The sequence below is a fragment of the Musa acuminata genome, chromosome BXJ2-8 (assembly GCF_036884655.1).
Source record: "Musa acuminata AAA Group cultivar baxijiao chromosome BXJ2-8, Cavendish_Baxijiao_AAA, whole genome shotgun sequence".
Taxonomy (NCBI): Eukaryota; Viridiplantae; Streptophyta; class Magnoliopsida; order Zingiberales; family Musaceae; genus Musa; species Musa acuminata.
In genome coordinates this window covers 33357501-33375429 of record NC_088345.1, presented here as the reverse complement: position 1 = coordinate 33375429, position 17929 = coordinate 33357501, and the positions used below count along the sequence as shown (strand labels likewise).

Genomic DNA, 17929 nt, shown 5'->3' with positions numbered 1-17929 from the left:
CCTTTACGCTAGGGCCACAACAAGGGCTGATAGGCTGGTAATGGTCCACAGATCGAGTAGCCAAGCATGGCTAGGGTTAGGGTGCGATAAATTTTTTTCAAAATTATAAGGGAAAAATGATTTTTTCATGTAACTACGGGACGTTCTATGAGAATGTTTAAAATATAGGATGCACTACGAGAAAAGCCTAAGGTTAGAGATTTTTTTTAGGAGTTCATCATAGTAATATTATAAATTTTGTATAAAATTATTATGTTATAATATTTTCTTAGTATTACCGAAAACAACTTAGCATATTATAAAAATTTGTTACTAGACTGATCCTATAAACCAGTTCATAGGAAAGGGGAAAAGAAATTGAATAGGTAAGTGGCTATCAAATCAGGAATATTCTTAGATTAAAAAGTATAAAATTCTAAAAATAAGAGGTAATTTCCGAAAAAACCCAAACAGAGTTTTTTTTCGGGCAATTTGTCCGAGTTAAACTCCCAATTTAAATGGGACTCGGGAATACAAAACGACACGCCCTCGCCACACCAGGGCTGTGGGGCCCGCTCATGACATGTGATGACAACAAATGGGTGTTCTCCTTCTTTTATATTAGAAGTAATTAGTATCCAAGTCGAAGTACAAATCATATTTTATATGAGGAAAATGAGTCCCGATACTACGTGTTTTACTAATCACCAATCACACCGAGAAGTTGTGGGGCTTTCCTGAACTCTGTCAAATCATCGGACAGGTAGATCGATGGAGGAAGTAGCTAGACAAAGGCGTCGCCAAGCACTTCGTCTCTTATACATGTTTGTCTCTCCCCCTCGTCGTTCTTCTTCTCCCGTCTCTCACGAGTCCCGCCCGCGCCCTTGTCGCCCAATTCCTTCGTCAATACGATCACCCGATCGTCTATTAACGCTGCGGAATGGACCGTGGATTGACCGCCAGCGAAGAGGACTTGGTGGAATACGTCTTCCACGACATCAAGGCCCGCGAGCCGGCATCCTCAAGGCCCTCACCGCCGGTAATTCCACCTTCTTCGCCCTTATCTTCTCTCGCGGTGATGCGATCTTTACTGACTTTTGGTTCTTTTCCTGTCTCTTTCCGCTGCAGATTTTGAGGATTTCCACCAACAATGCGATCCTGGTAACTGATTACACTGCCTCCTGCAAGTCGAGTTCTTTTACATTGCTTCGTTATAATAGAAAGTTCGAATTTTTTAAGCTCTTGCTGTTCCCTATATTTAGGCCCTTGGAGATTCTTCTATATCATCTGAACGCTGCAGAGCATTTCACTTGCTCTTGTATTCCAGTCTTATGACGTTGGTAACGCTGTTACATGTGCGGTCGATAGTAGTGGCGTTATGAAATCATTAGTTAGTAGCAATGTCGAAGGGGTTAATTGCGGGTGCAACTTAAGGGGTGATTTTTACTCGATATTCGTTGGCCCAGTGTTTAGGGTTTGATTTTGTTCGTAGCACGAATTAGCAGCAACCAATTGATCGAAGGGTCTTTCATGGAAATTCTTGATAAAATGATAAGTGGTTGATGAAGTGTGACTGGACCATCTATTGGCCAAGTAAGCTATTAAATCATCTGCACCTGTAGGTTGGGTAGTACAAAATGATTGGCACTTTTTGATGATGAAGCAAGAATTCTATGGGTCCACATGGATTTTACCATGTACAACTTAGAGGTTGTCATCTTTGATGGTTGTGTAAGCAAGGTTGGCAATACCATCCAATACGATTCGGATGGTATTTACTGGTCTGACAACTTACCAATACATGGACTAGGGCAAAGTAGATGGTATGCCTGGTATAGGGCCTGTATATGGCAATTTCTTCTTTTTGTTTTTTCAACCCATTTGTGGCATTTTTTTTCAGGCTTTTTTTAAAACTCAGTTTGCACCAGCATATCGACATGGTATGGTAACAGTCCAAGCCCTGACCGGTACATGAAATTTGAGCCTTATCTATATGGAGGACAGAGGGCCTAACATATGTAGGGAAGTGGAATGCCCATAAAAAGAATGGGTGTTATAACTAAGGAGGCTTGTGTTTAAAATCAGATGGGTGGGAGAATGTGTGCATAATTGATGAGGGTATTTTTGTTAAACATCATAATATAACACCTATATTTCTAGGCTTTGATTTAGGAAGTGACTCCATCCACTTCACAGTACATTGTCTGTATGTAAACTTTGTACAGTTCTTCTGTCATAGCATTATTATAAATATATTGGATTTGTTGAGCATTTGAATGGAAGAAATTCCCAATATTGACCAAAAATTAGGTAAAAAATAGAGTGGCATGTTGAAGGAAAAATAATAGAGCAGCACATCGATGTTTAGCATAGCTATTATTGCTTCTAATCATCAGCATCACACCTTGTAGTTAGCCTCAACTATCAACACATCATTTATATTTATACTTACTATTCCATTATTTTAATTCTAGTCAGGCAATTTGCTCTATGTCAATACCAACCAACAATGGTTGGAATATATCAACAATTAAGAACACAGTAAACTGTGCTTCAGTTTTCAGCCTGATAACTACATGCAACTATTTTATGTATGCCACGAGACTACATTAATTATTGTCATGTAAATATAAACTTCGGGATTCGTAACATGCCAATGATCCATTTGGTAGTTTATTGGGTTCTGTCAATCATAGACATGAAATCTTCTCTTCGTGATTTGTAACATGCCAATGATCCATTTGGTAGTTTATTGGGTTCTGTCAATCATAGACATGAAATCTTCACTTCTTCGAGTGTTAAATCTCAACAGTATGCTTCCCTTTTATTTTGTATTTTCTGCTTATTTGTAATTCGTACATGTTTTATAACAGAAATTTGAATTATAAGTATTTGTTATTGTTCTATCATGTCATTTCTCCTCACTTGCATCATTCATTATTTCCATGAACATAGGCTTTGTAAATTTAAGCAATTGAGTGATCGGCCTGCAAACTTATCTTATAAGATCTATCTTCTGCATCAGTAACGATCATAGTGAATTATCATTTAAACAGGAATATAAAAATAGGAAATCATAACTTTCTTTCCATTGATGCATAATTTCATAGGAGACTTGTGATATTCTTATTAATAGTTTCAAATATCATGGTATCAGTCTGTACTGTAATATCAATTTAACACTATACAGATCAGGGCCAACATGTTAGTCAAATTTGTATTTTTTCTTTGTTCGAATACTGGTTATTTTAGACTTGGACTTATTTGATTCAGTATTAGTTTATTGTTTTAATTCCTATATCTGTTTAGCATCTAGCAAACAATCACATTCAATATTTTTACCAAATTGAGATTCATATTTTCAGTGTTAATATATGGTAATTGGAACATATATTTGAAATATGGGCTCCATGGTTCTGCTTGTGATACAATTTCTAGAATATCTATTATTTAGCTACATTTTTATGTGACTGAGACCTATCGTATGCATATCTAGTAGACTGATGCATCTTTGCTGTGTATTGAGTTTTTGTTGACCTGACTTTCAAAATGCAGATCCAAAGTTTGCTGGAGAATTTGGTTTTTCTGCTTTATTATTGATTGCTGTCGTTAATCAGCTTATGTTACTTCCTATGGCTGTAGCTCTTAATCAAATTTACTTCTTGCAGCAAAGGAAAATCTGTGTCTTTATGGATTTCCTGACGAGCACTGGGAGGTTAATTTACCTGCAGATGAAGTTCCTCCAGAGATTCCAGAGCCTGTATTGGGTATTAACTTTGCAAGAGATGGAACGAACAAGAAGGACTGGTTATCTTTGGTTGCTATACACAGTGACGCATGGTTAAATGCCTTAGCATCTTATTTCGGTGGGAGGTTTCAGTTTGATAGAACACAAAGGTGAGCAAATACCACTTGACTTTCATCTACTAGTCTGATTTCTCTTTTGTTGTTATTATTGTCTATTCATTAATCTCTAATGAAGCATTTCCAAGTCTTTTATTTTTAGATACCTTTTAAGCATAGCTCCATGGGCCTGAGAATTCATTATTCTTTTCATTGTGAATTATGGGAAATATTGTACTTTATGTGATATCTCATTCAGACTGTCTGGCATTTTTGTTGTTTAATCACCATACTGCAAGACATGGACTGTGTAAAAAGAACTTACTGTCAGAATGAGTTTGTCCGTAGATATAACAAACCACTTGGAGATCTCTAAAATAGTCTTCCAGGAATTTAGGTTACTAACATTTCATCTTATCAAGCTATTTTCTTCCCATTCTAAAAGAATTAGAATGCAACTATAACACTTTGAAGAAGACGTTTGCTGTCAACTACTGAAAAAATTACAAAAGTAACACTGTATTTTTGGCATTAGTAAATACTTGAATGAAAATTTTGAGATACATCTTTCAAAAGGAGGATTTTGCATACATGTCTGTAGAATGAGTACCAATGTTTATTTTTTGATAATAGAATAATAGAAAGAGAAAGGGGAATGATAATGCTCGAAGATAATAGGAAAATTAGGGATAACTATCGAACTCGCTCTCAAGATGAAGACATTACACCTCTGCACATCTCGGCTGATGGAATCATTCCATCGGAAAAAACTACTGTGGTCTTGCATCACTTGCACATAATATGAGAATATAACTCGATTCATTTCTCTAGTGATACATTACAGTGTTCTAGCCTTTTTATAGACTCAAGTATAAGAGAAAACAAGAAAAATATAAAAAATATAAAAAATATAAAAATCATAATTAAATCACATCAAATACATATTAGGAAAGATAATATTCTTAAATTGATTTGAAGAATAATGACTTTAATTTTTGTATAGATAAATCTCTAACATCTTTGGTCAAGATTTGTATTCTTTAATCAACATTTTTTATTTTTTTATATTTGGTGTTTTTTTTGTCTCGAGTAGATGTCGTCATGTAGCAACTTATGGCATATGCAGAATATCCCTAAACTAATAAAATTTATTCAAATAAAATATAAATTAAATTGCTCCTACATCATATGCTTTCGTTGCATAGGAACTTGTCCGATTGGGCATGATGATGGAACACTCCTAGGATAAAATCTTACTCCTCCACACATCTTTCACATGGATGATGAAATCATTTAATCATAAAAACAACTGCAAGTGTAAATATCAATTCATTCATCCATTTTTTTGATGATACATTATAATTTTCTAGCCTCTTTTTATAGATCAAAGTAAAAGAGGAAAAAATATAAAAGTAAGAAAAATTATATTGCATCAAATCAAATACATGAATTGTTACTCCCTCCAAAGAAGATAATTTTCTTGAATTGATTTGAAGAATAATCTTTCTCTTTTGTGATATTTACTTCTTTACTTATAGAGATGAATCTTTAATCAAGATTTCTAAACTTCAATCAATATTTCTTTCATTTTTTGTATTTATTTCTTTTTCTTTCCATTTGGTAGATGCTGTTGTGTGGCAACTTATGATGTATGCAAAATATCCTTAAACTAATCAAATTTATTCAATCAAAATATAAACTAAATTACTCTTGAATCATGTCCCTTCATGCTATTGTGGACTTGGCATTGTCAAACTTATCTATGTAGCATTCCTTCATGGCAGACTAGTTAGACTACTTGAATGATCACAACAGCAGAGTCCTTGGTGGCTCACAAATGACATAATTTGGTAGATCAAAAAAAGTACACAAAACCAAGGTCGATTGTCTTGTGCAGACTGACGATGCTAGTCTTGGCTCGAATTGGTACATTTTGGTTTTCGAAAAATGGGCCAGAAAATGGATGAAAAATCAAAATTCCTTTTTAAACCCTTTTTATCCTAATTTAATATAATTTTAATTTAATTTTAATAAGAATAAAATGAAAATGAGTCATAAATGGTCAGTAATTATATATTTTTACCTTAATTACCCCAAATTGACCCAAAAAATTAACATGATGGACTTAATTGAGCCTAGATTTTAGAGAGAGACACTAATCACCCTAGTTAGACCTAACTATCCCAAATTAGCCCTAAGGAAAGATAATGACCCTAGTTATACCGAACTAGGTGTGTTTAGGCAAAATTATCTCTAATTTGTGCTAAAAATATGATAATGGACCTATTTAAGCCTAATATTAAGAGAAATACAATAATCAACTATAGTTATTCATAATAAGACACTAATAAAGGTTTTAAATCATGTACCGTATGGGTGTACCGAGCTTTGCTCGATATGGTACAGTACCAGGATACCATACCGTATAGGTTAAAATCGACCTGTACAGGTACCGATTCTTTCATTAAAGCTTGAGCTTGGTCAATCTTGCAAACCAAATAACATGATTTGGTTCATCATCTAAACTTGGATTGGCTCTCGCTTGGTCATTGCACTGGTTCCACTCATGAACTGGTTCGTCTCACATGTGAGTACGAACTACCACATGCAGGAACTAAGGTTGGCGACGGCTATATTTCATCTCAAATCTGCCCTCCTCCCCATGTCAACGCTGCTCCCTTGGTTGCATATGTTGCCTCCTGTACGCCTCGTAGATGCAAAACCACTCTTCGATTCTTCTTGGTTTAGTGATTTATTGTGGTTTGTGGTATCTTCATGTGGTTAGCATTGTTCCTTTTGCCTCAACATTTCTGTTTATTGGCTCGTGGAAAGATTTCATGCTATGATTTGATTACTTTGACGTTTTGTAGCTGTTCTTGTTGTTCTTTTCGAAGTGGAAATTCCAAAAGTTGTATCTTTTGATTGAGTTGTGTTGCAATTTTCGTTCTTTTTACCCTGTTGGCATTGCTCCCCCTTGGTCACATATGATGCCTTTGGTACAGGTCGGTAACGATCGAAATCGATTGGTACCGCCCAGTACAAGCCGGTAACGATCGAAATTGATCGATACTGCCCAGTATAGGTGGGTAACGGTTGAAATTTTGACCGTTACCACTCGATACGAGGCCAAAAACTTGATACAACCCAGTAGCGGGTGGTTCGCATGCCGGCCTGCTGGCGGATTGGTACGTACTGCCCGTATTGGGCGGTATGGTACAAAATTAAAAACATTAGTAATAAGGATGTAATTATATCAAAAGATAACTAAAATGTTGGAAAAAAATAAATACCTTTAATTTAATTGAAGAGATCTTCCACCAAATGATGCATTTGAATCCCTCTAATTGAAGCTTTTGAAGTTTTTGACGAGCTCGAATCACTGATTAAGATTTTTAATTGAGAAAGAGAGTGAGAGAGAGTGAGCAATTAGAATGTTTTATCGAGAAAGAGAGTGAGAAAGAGTGTGAGTGACTGAGGGGAAGGAAGGGCTTATAAAAGAAGGGTACCAGCCTAAAAAGATTTACCGTTTGACCACAATTGAATTGACACTTGAACTAGTACCGTTATAGGTCGGTGATGATCGAGTATTTGCCTTACCAGATGATTAAGAATACCCTTGAACTAGTATGTACTGAGCAGTATACCCTCCTCTTCCTGCATACCGCCTAAAATGAGCTGGTCCGCATACCAGTCGTCGGGCGGATCAGTTTCGTGTGTACCATCCGTTTCATACTATATTGTATCCAGTGATACAACAGTCATTGCACAAAACTGCACTAAAAATAAAGGAACTTTATTAACAAATGGAATTTTTGCAACCTGATAAAGTATTGCAAGGATCTCAAAGTTTTTGAGGCCACTCTAAATCAATTTATTTCTTTATCTTCTTAGTCACTTTCTCCGAGTATGCCTGGAGAAGAAAAGTGTCAGTTTTGAGAGAAGTGTAATCTATAGGGATTCAGTTGATCAGTTTTGAGAGAACAAGGAGGTCTTGCTTTCTTTGCAACTTGAGATCTTTCTTCCTTGTACTATTTGGTTCTAGTTGAGAAAACAAGATCTTTCTTTGCAACTTGAGATCTTTCTCAAGTGTTGCTTCTAAATAATGTTGGATAATAGATAATTTCTGAACTTCATGTAGCTGTATTTGAATTGTTCTGTATCTTTTTATACTGCATTAATTTGTAATTTGTTGTAAAAAACATAATATCGTCACACAAAGAAGGCTAGACATATTTATTTCTGAAATTAGCTATGTCTTCGTGATAATCTGCTTTTTTTATTTTGTTAATAGATTGACTTCACTACAACTGTTTCTGCTATAGTTTCTTGATAACTTGTTATGTCTCTATATTATACTCGTTCTAAGCGATGTAGTTCATGTTGATGGTGTTTTTATTCTTTATTCATATGAAAATCAAGTACTTTCTGATTCTTGTATAATTTAGTTCAAAATTTTTCTTCCGAAAACCTGTGAAGCACCGACATGTGGATTTTGGGGACATACCTGTGTCGGAGATGGATATGTCGCCAACACAGCTGGACATGTGTCCTCAGGCCCTCGGCGACCTCGCTGTCATCCGACAGACCCTTCTTCCTCACCTTCTGCTGCTGTTTCGCAAGGTATCAGGCTGACCCGTCGTTCGCAGTTCGCCCACTTCTATTGTACTGAACCCTATGTGGTCCTCTCTTTCTGCTTCCCAGGACCCGGATTTCTGGTTTCTGGTTCGATCTTTGGGTTTGGTCTCAGATTTCCGACCCTTCTCCTTTTCGAGTCTTGATTTGTCAGGGTTTTTTCTCAAGTGCTCTTGGTCATCCTGGAATTTGAAGCACGAAAGTAACACCACCTGGTTTGAGACTGGGTGTCACTTGCTTTGGCTTTCGCTGTGTGAATTCATGTGCATGGAAGAACGAAGATAGTCTCGATTTCTTTCATAAGAAAAAGTCTTCCAGTTCAACCATCAAAAATCATAGGTATGGCTCACAGAGGATGGTTCTAGGTTTGAAAAGCAAGTTGATTAGGGTCTGTTCCTCTCATAAGTAAGAAGTTAGGACACACACAGATTCTTTGCTTTCATGCTTGTGGTTTAACTATTGTCCAAGCTTTCTGCTTTCTGCAGATTCTTTGATTGTGGTTTAACTATTGCCAAGCTCTTCGCTTTCTGCAGATTCTTAACTAAAACAAGATTCTGGTTTATTTTTCACACACAGATGAATTCCTAAAAGTTTTGTGGTTTCTGTTCCACACTAGTGTCTTTGTATATTGGTACCAATGTTATCTGACTTCTTATTAACATACTAAGCTACCAAAAGAACTGTAGTCTTATTCAGAGTTCCACTACAATTTAAAACATTCTTCAGATTTTATGAGCATATATTTTGAGTTTGTGTTTTTTGGTTATCAAGAAACCACATACCATGTTCTTTTCTTGATGTTATATGTTACATATGTTATAGATCATTTCCTTGTCCAATTTTCCTGAGCTCATATTATATGATTTGGTTTCTGAACCTTTCTGTCATGTTCTTTTATTATTTTGTTTTTGTGTTATGGAAATGTAAGTCTTGAACTTTAGATTTACAAAATCCAGTTTGGTTCATAATGAGGATTACTACTTGTTAGTACTATAAAACTCATGTTAATCCTAATTTTTTTAAAAATGGTGTGTCGTCATATCTGTGTCGTATTGTGTCATGTCTCATGTTCGAGTCTATGCTTTTTAGTCGAAAACTATGGGCACCTTAATAATGGTTTTTAATCAACATATTAGTTATTTTTAGACCCTTACTCTCTTTGATCTATTGTGATAGTTTTCTCTCCTCTCTCTTCTCACCATTTAATTTCAACAGTACAATTGTCTTGATTTTATAATCAAGTGAACCTTTCTCTTAGTTATATGTGGTTTTCAGCTACAAAAGAAACTTGATTGATTTTCTGCATTGCAGGAAACACCTCTCAGTTATGATAGCTGATCTTCCTACGTTATGTGAAGTAGTAAGTGAAATGAATCTACAGAGGGTCTCTGGTTCTAAACACAGCAGTAATAAATCGAAGTCAAATTCCAAATTGGTAAGTGGAATCTTAGATGCTTTCTACTTGAAAAGTACCATTTTACTTGTTCAGTTGTGATTCAAATAGGAAATTATGCTGTCACACAGAAATGGCAGGGGATGCATGATATCTTTTACTGCTTTTTATTCAAGATAATGACCTGCATTTGCCATTTAATTTAACTTAATAGTTATAGAATATAATGGGGCTTTTTATTTACTTTTCAGAAATTAGCAACTATTTTTGGCAAGATTCACTGTATCGATCCATACTGGCATACCAACCATGTATCGGTATGGTACATATCGAGGCGTACCGACGGTATGCCAAAAATCATCGAAAATGGCTCCAAAAATATCTAAAAAATAAAAAAAAAAGTTAGATTATGATTTTAAAGTTAAAAATAAATATAAATTTAATATAATTTTAACAAAAATAATCTAAATTAGGAAAGAATAGTGACATATCTTTTTTCGAACTTTGAGGAATAGCTTTTTTGTACGTTCTGGACTATCCTTCCGTTAATATTGAATTATATACAAAGAAATGATTTCGTCGACCGACTTGATACTTTCCAACTATATAGTTGATGCTACTGTCTTTCTCTTTGCCATTTCCTTTGTACGTTGGGCGGACAACTATGACAGTTGGGTGTTTCTAGTTACTCGAGTAGTTTGACTTGATGTTTTTCATCTCCTTCCACTACGTTCTAATCGAGGGGAATCTTCCTCTTGCTGGGGATGTGCTTCCTCTTTTTGGGGATGTGCTTCCTCTTGGTAATAAAACATAAAGGACATCGAGGATATCCCACCTCATCAAGTAGAGGATCTTCTTGGTTCTCCGTTACTTCGACTCGCTCTAACATTGACTTTAAATCTTCGTTGTAGAATTGGAGGCCGATGGGATCAATCTCTGTTTGCTTTGGCTCCTTGTCTAACTCGGCACATCATAATCTTAGCCACATATTATAATGGACATATACTAGTATCTCCAACCGTTTATACGATAGTCTGTTACGGACCTTCGTGTGAATCAATGCAAACGTTGACCAATTACAATCGCAACCACTAGATGTCGTCATCTGCGAAAGTATACGGATGATAACCTTCCTTAAATTTGGTGTGTCCCCTCCAAATTATAGCCACCAATCGATTGTAAAAGGATATAAATAGGGCTTTATTAGCATAACAAATAGTTAATATCAAATATAGTCTATAATCAACATGTGTGTAACTTTTCGTCACTAGGATCTATATTGTATTGACACGATATAGCTACAACGTCGGAGAATGAATCAATTATTTCCTGAAATAATTAGCCCTTTATAATAGCATCGGTAGTGTTTGACAAAAGTCGATATATTATATTTCTTAGTGTCGATAATAAATTTGATCTCATTCCAAGACTATATCGAAATTTGATTGGATTTAGATAATACGCTGCAAGACAAATAATTTTGTTAGTAAGAATTTTTAAATATTAAAAAATTATAAATTTTTTTACATTGAATATGAATTTACTTACATTATAGATATCTTAGTCCATATGAACTTCAGTCCTACGATCGATGATTTGTAAGTATTGCTCAAGTTTAAAATCATCTTTGAATGCTTTCTTGACCTCCTCTTTTACTGTAATTAGTATATATCTAAGATAAGGCACTTAGAGATCCTTGTCCATATCGACTTCACGGAAGATAACGTAAGGTGGCTTTACTCTTATTATGATTTCTTTCATGGTATCCTAAAACCTAGAAGAAAGAATAGTCTTTTTTTTTTTTTTCCATCGATCTCGAATATCTGGAATTAGACCATTCCTTTGAGGTAACCATTACCTTGAAGCCTTGCCTCTTTTACTGTATTGACTTTAAGACAATAAAATTTGTAGCAAACTGAGTGACTCTAAGTTTGAGTATCTCACTATATATATACTTTTGCATTAAAGTGTAGACTCAATGATGATTATATATAAACTTTGTGATCGGCTATGCTTGAGTTACATACTTGCTGACTGATGGTAGCTCATCAATATCCTTCAGCATTAAATCCATGCAATAAATTGCACATAGAGTTCAAAACAATGTTTTCCTTGTTTCCATCAATTGTAAACCACCATTCTTGAAATTGGCCCCATTGTCGGTGACTATCTGGACAATGTACTATGGTCTGATTTCCTCTACTGCAGTGTCCATTAGGTTTTTAATATATTTTGCATCTTGAATCGTGTTGGAAGCATTAACTGACTTATGAAAAACCATTCGTTTGTTGCAATAAACAAGAAAATTGATGATACTCATTCTTGTTGGCCCTGCCCAACTATCACACATTAGTGTCATCTCATATTCATCCCATTGCCTCTTGAAGGATTTGATCCAATCCTTCAGTTCTGTCACCTTATCTAAATATATGTTGTGGTTCTCCTTTGGTGTTGGAGGTTAGATCCTTGTGCTAAACTTTTGAATAGAAGAGATCATGCTCTTACCTTGGGTTGTGTTTTTTGGAATCATATGGAAGTTGAACCGTTTTACAATTGCCTTTCCAATATCCCATTTCTTTTCTTTTTAATATGCATCGTTGGTCCGTGTCTGCTTCATTGTTTGTGGAGGACAGGCTTGCGGATCAATATCAATAATATCTGGTCTTGACCTCCTGCCAAGTCCTCTCACAAAACCACGAATTCCACCCTGCCTCATGCTCCCAATTTGACTTAATTGAGGGGCAGTTGGTTGTCTTATGTCGACCGACCTCTGGATTCCTTGTGACACAGGCCCATTGCCACTGCCACGCTCTCATTGTGGGTCAAGGTAATGATGCCTCATTGCTTCCTCATATATGTGTAGGTGCTCCAATGATACACGAATACCAACTCTAAGATTCGGGTCGATTTCATCGTTGTGACCCTCATATTCCTCATAAACCGGCTCCTACGTAGCCCTATAGTGTTCTTCCTTAGCTTTTGCCTTCTTTTTCATTGTATCTTCCCTTTCTTGTTGTAACTTGTCTTGAAAGGATTTACGGACCTCCGTCGGAACCTTATTGTATTTTGTAATATTGGATACTCGTCGACCAAATGCATCTTCACCCAGGTAATTTCTCCACCCTTGTCGATGTAGTTACAATAAATGCATTGTTAATGATGATGGTCCTTGTCTATCTTTCGGGCATGATTCTAAGCGTCATCATGTGCTTGTTTATTTGGTATCATGTTCCTATCAAAATTGATTCTGTTGAATCTCGTATTTTGATGATGAAACTACTTGATATATGTTTATGATTTAATCTGCGTTTTGAGTGACGCAGGATGCTTCGATCAGGATGAGATAATTAAAGAAAATCATGTTGTGCCGAAGGAATATGTCAGAAGATTGGACGTCAGGCCGGTGGATCGGTCGACGTATCGACAGAAGGCTTCGGGCCGTGGACTCGGGCATCGGGCCAAGAAGAGCGGGTATTGTGCCAAGGATATCGGAGTTGCCGAGTCAACTGGCCGATTGGGCAATAGGTTGCAGAAGAGGACGATGCGCCGAAGAATCGGACGAAGCGTCGAGGGACCAATGACATGTCGGACAACTTGGTTAATTGCTTAGGATTAATTGTCTCGATCGAAGTTTTGTTTTGTTGTGCAGGATTAACTATGATAACAATGAAGACATAAAGCGAAACAAAGTGTCGGAGTCAAGCGCGAAGGATTTGTTGCGAGTTCGAGAGTTCGACGGAAGTCCGAAGGTTCGTCGAGAATGCTACCGGAACTAGCCGAGAATGAGTCGGGAGCTTGCCGAAGGGTTTTTCGGAAGCTCGCCGGAAGGTTCGTTGGAAGTTCGCGGAGCTCGCCGAGAAAGATCGGAGCTTGCCGACGAAGCTCGTTGAAACTCGCTAAGATCAAATCGTGAAGTCTAGGAGCTTGCCGGGAGTCCGCAGAATGGTTTCTGAGAGTTCATCGGAAGACCGCCGGAAGTTTGCCGGAAGCTCGCCAGAAGAAGTCTTGACTTGCGGACTTTGTAATAGCTTAGAAAATGTCTTTAAATTCATAGTTAGCACGTTAATTAGGGTTAGGATTAGGTGTTAATCCTATAACCCAAGTAGGGGCCAATTAGGCCCAAGTTCGGACTGGTTTGGACCAAGTTTGGAGCCAAACCAAGTGAGCTGGAATAGTGAAAGAGGTGCCACCGCCAGGGTTGGAGGTAGCACCGCCCAGGCTAAGTCTCCCAGCGAGACTGGGCGGTGCAACCTCCTCTGTCAAGAGGTAGCACCGCCAGAGCTCAAGTTTCGAGCTCTGCCAGGCGGAGCAACCACCGAGCTCAGACTTCGAGCTCTGCCAGGCGGTGCAACCACCGAGCTCAGTCTTCGAGCTCTGCCAGGCGGTGCAACCACCGAGCTCAGTCTTCGAGCTCTGGCAGAGAGGTGCATCAGCCTGAGCTCAGTTTCGAGCTCTGCCAGGTGATGTAACCACCGAGCTCAGACTTCGAGCTCTGCTAGGCGGTGCAACCACCGAGCTCAGTCTTTGAGCTCTGCCAGGCGGTGCAACCACCGAGCTCAGTCTTCGAGCTCTGGCAGAGAGGTGCAATCGCCTGAGCTCAGTCTTCGAGCTCTGCTAGGCGGTGCCACCTCTCCAGTCAAGAGGTGTAACCGCCTGATCCCGGAATTCCGGGATTTGATCGTTTTGAGCTCCAAAATTGAACTGGGTTGGGGCCTATAAATACCCCACCCATTCAGCACAGAAAAGAGAGAGATCCACAACGAATTCTTGATCTTTTCTGTGATTCTAAGAGCTCAAATTTGTGTAAAGTCCAAAAGTTCTCCTCTTTCTGTTCTTCAAGTCTTGAGTTGTAAAGAGAGGAGAGAAAGGATCTGTAAGGGTTGTCTCCTGAGCCCGTCAAAAGGAGTGAAACTGTAAAAGGGCAGTTGGCCTTCGCCCATTGAAGGAAGGCAGCTAGTTGACGTCGGTGACCTCGTCGGAGGAGGAAGCCAAAAGTGGAGTAGGTCAAGGCTGACCGAACCACTCTAAATCTCTGGTTTGCGTTTATTTTGAGTACTTTATCATTACTGCAAACCTCCTACATAGCTACTGCCCTCTGCGCTTTTACGAACGATTCTTTAAGTTCAGATCTTTCCGAATCTGCATTAAGACGTAAATCGGTGTTTTCGTACGATCTTTACATTGCAGTTTACGTTAACGCATTGATTCCATTTATAACTGCAAACTGCTTTCTGCGCATTCATAAAACGCTTTACAAAGTTCAAAAACTGCGTTTAGACGTAAAACTGCGTTTAGACGTAAAACTGCGTTTAGACGTAAAACTGCGTTCAGACGCAAAACTGCGTTTAGACGTAAAACTACGTTTAGACGTAAAACTACGTTTAGACATAAAACTGAGTTTAGACGTAAAACTGCGTTCAGACGCAAAACTGCGTTTAGACGTAAAACTGCGTTTAGACGTAAAACTACGTTTAGATGTAAAACTACGTTTAGACATAAAACTGAGTTTAGACGTAAAACTGCGTTCAGACGCAAAACTGCGTTTAGACGTAAAACTGCGTTTAGACGTAAAACTGCGTTTAGACGTAAAACTGAGTTTAGACATAAACTGAACTTGGACGCAATCTGCGCTTAGTCGCAAACTGCGATTAAATACAAATTGTGAATCGGCTTTTGCATCATAATAGATTTTATCGAACGAACGCACCTTTCGGTTTTAAATTGCTGTAAGATTTCTGCTGCACTAATTCACCCCCCCCTCTTAGTGCTCTCGATCCTAACAGATTCAAATAAGCAAGATGTGATTAGCCCTAATTTAAAATAACAAGATGTGATTATACGGAATAAACCGTTGTCACTATAAATATGTCAATCAACATATTCGACATTAAATATGTAGAATTAACTCAATATCATTAAAATTTTCATTAAATACACTAATCACAATAATAAAAAAACTTAATTAAACCCTAATTAGCTCTAATTTACCACTATAAGTATGTTAAACACCCAAAGAAGCATTAAATACGTATATTTGATCCAATATATGTTAAATTATGATTAAATTATTATTAAATATATTAATCATATAATTAACATAGTTATCCCTTAATTATTCCTCTTTCATCATTATAAGCATGTCAAACACTCTAATAGTTATTAAAGACATTTAATTGATCCAATGGGTCAAATTTCAAAATCATCATAATTAAATACACTAATTACAGTATTAACATAGTTAATTAATCCTTAATTAGTCCTCTTGCACCATGTCAAACACCCTAATAGGTATTAAAGATATTGAATTGATCAATTTTGATTAAATTATCATTAAAATCACTAATTACAACATTAAAAATCTTAATTAAAACTTAATTACACTTATTATACTATCACAAACATATAAATCATCTTAATATACATGAAAAACAAAGATTTAACCCATTAAGTGTCTAATTTTTAAAAAATAGCATTAAACATATTAATCATAACATTAATGACCTTAATTACTTCTTAATTAATACTATTCTACCGTCAAAAATATCAAACTACATATTAGACATTAGGTTATTAACCACATAAAATAGTCTTACTCATTTCAAAAACCAATAAAAATCTAGAAAGAGAACATATACCTCTTGATTAGAGTGTTCTTCCTCTTAATCCTCCCAAATTAGTCTTTCAAATTTGATTCAATCCACAAATAATCACTTTGTTAAGTTTAGGAGAGTGAAAATATAAGAATAAGAGAGAGATGTGAGTGAGAAAGAGTTTGAGAGAGTGAAATGAGTTAAAAGGGTGGAAAAGAGTTTAAAAACCCTTTGCAATGGTTCAAACGATCAATTTGACCGTTTGAAATAAGGCAATCTCAACCCTCGATCGATAATGGTTGAAATTTGATCGTTATTGACTTGTACCGGTTGGTAATGATCAGATTTCGACTGTTACCGACTGATGTAGACCCCGTATCGGGTGATATGGGATCATGTAATAGTACCATCTGGTATAGAGCGATATGTATATGGGTCCCTTGTCGGACTATTACATATTGCCCATATCGGGCAGTATGTTTCGGTACAGCAAACTATGATTTCAAGTAACTGTGTTTGATAGCTTCCATCAAATTTTAGCAATAATTTCAGGCAACTGTGCTTGATTACTTCCATCTAATTTTAGTGTTGCAAATTTGTAGAATTGCTCTTATTTTTGCAGCAAAGTAGAACGGAAAGCAATATTTAGTATCAGTTGAGTAAAGAAAAAAGAAGTTTACATGACTTAGGAGACATTAGGTTTTTTTTTGTCCAACACCTGCATGGATTTGTTATTCAAAAAAAAAAAAAGAAAGAGAATTGATCTGCTGATAGGAAAGACACCACCTCTTGTTTAAGCTTGTTATTATTGGTTTCCTGTATGCTTTCTTTTCTATCATTCCTTAAACCCCTAAAAAATGACTTTTTATTGAATCTGTCTCATTGTGGTTCAATCTTTCTTGCCCACAACTGTTTCATTACATTAAGCAGCAGCAACATCCCCTGTGCTCCTGAAATAAAATTGGTGCTCGACAAAACCCTTTTTACTTGAATGGCAAGTCTCTTAATGCAAGCAAATATCATGTTTCTGTTAGGATTAGAGACATTTTGTTACTTGGATTGTGCTGTTTGATACCAAGTAGTGGACATTCGAATGTAAATTAGCAACACAGTCAGTTTTCCTGTTTAAGATCTCACAATATATTAAAATCAGCCATTTATTCATTGGGGGTGATGACAGAGGGCATCATCAGAGCATCAGGCTAAGAAATCAAAATCAAAGCATATCAAGGAAGAGGTTGAAGACCTAAATGGCAACGACAACAATGACGACGAGGACAAACATCTTTGTGCCTCATGTGGAGGGAACGACTCTGTAGGAGATTACTTCTGGATCTGCTGTGATGCTTGTGAGAAGTGGTACCATGGGAAGTGTGTGCGGGTCACCCCGGCAAAGGCTAAGCACATCAAGAACTACTGTTGTCCGAGGTGCAGCCACAGCAAGAGGCGCATCTCATAAGGCCACATCTGCCAAAAGCCTCTTTGAGGTATT

The 17929-nt window shown here is 36.9% G+C and overlaps 1 pseudogene; it reads left to right on the top strand.

The window, feature by feature from the left end:
* Window positions 1-778: 778 nt before the first annotated feature.
* LOC135583001 (PHD finger protein ALFIN-LIKE 3-like) overlaps window positions 779-17929 on the top strand; it is a 17452-nt pseudogene continuing 301 nt past the window's right edge.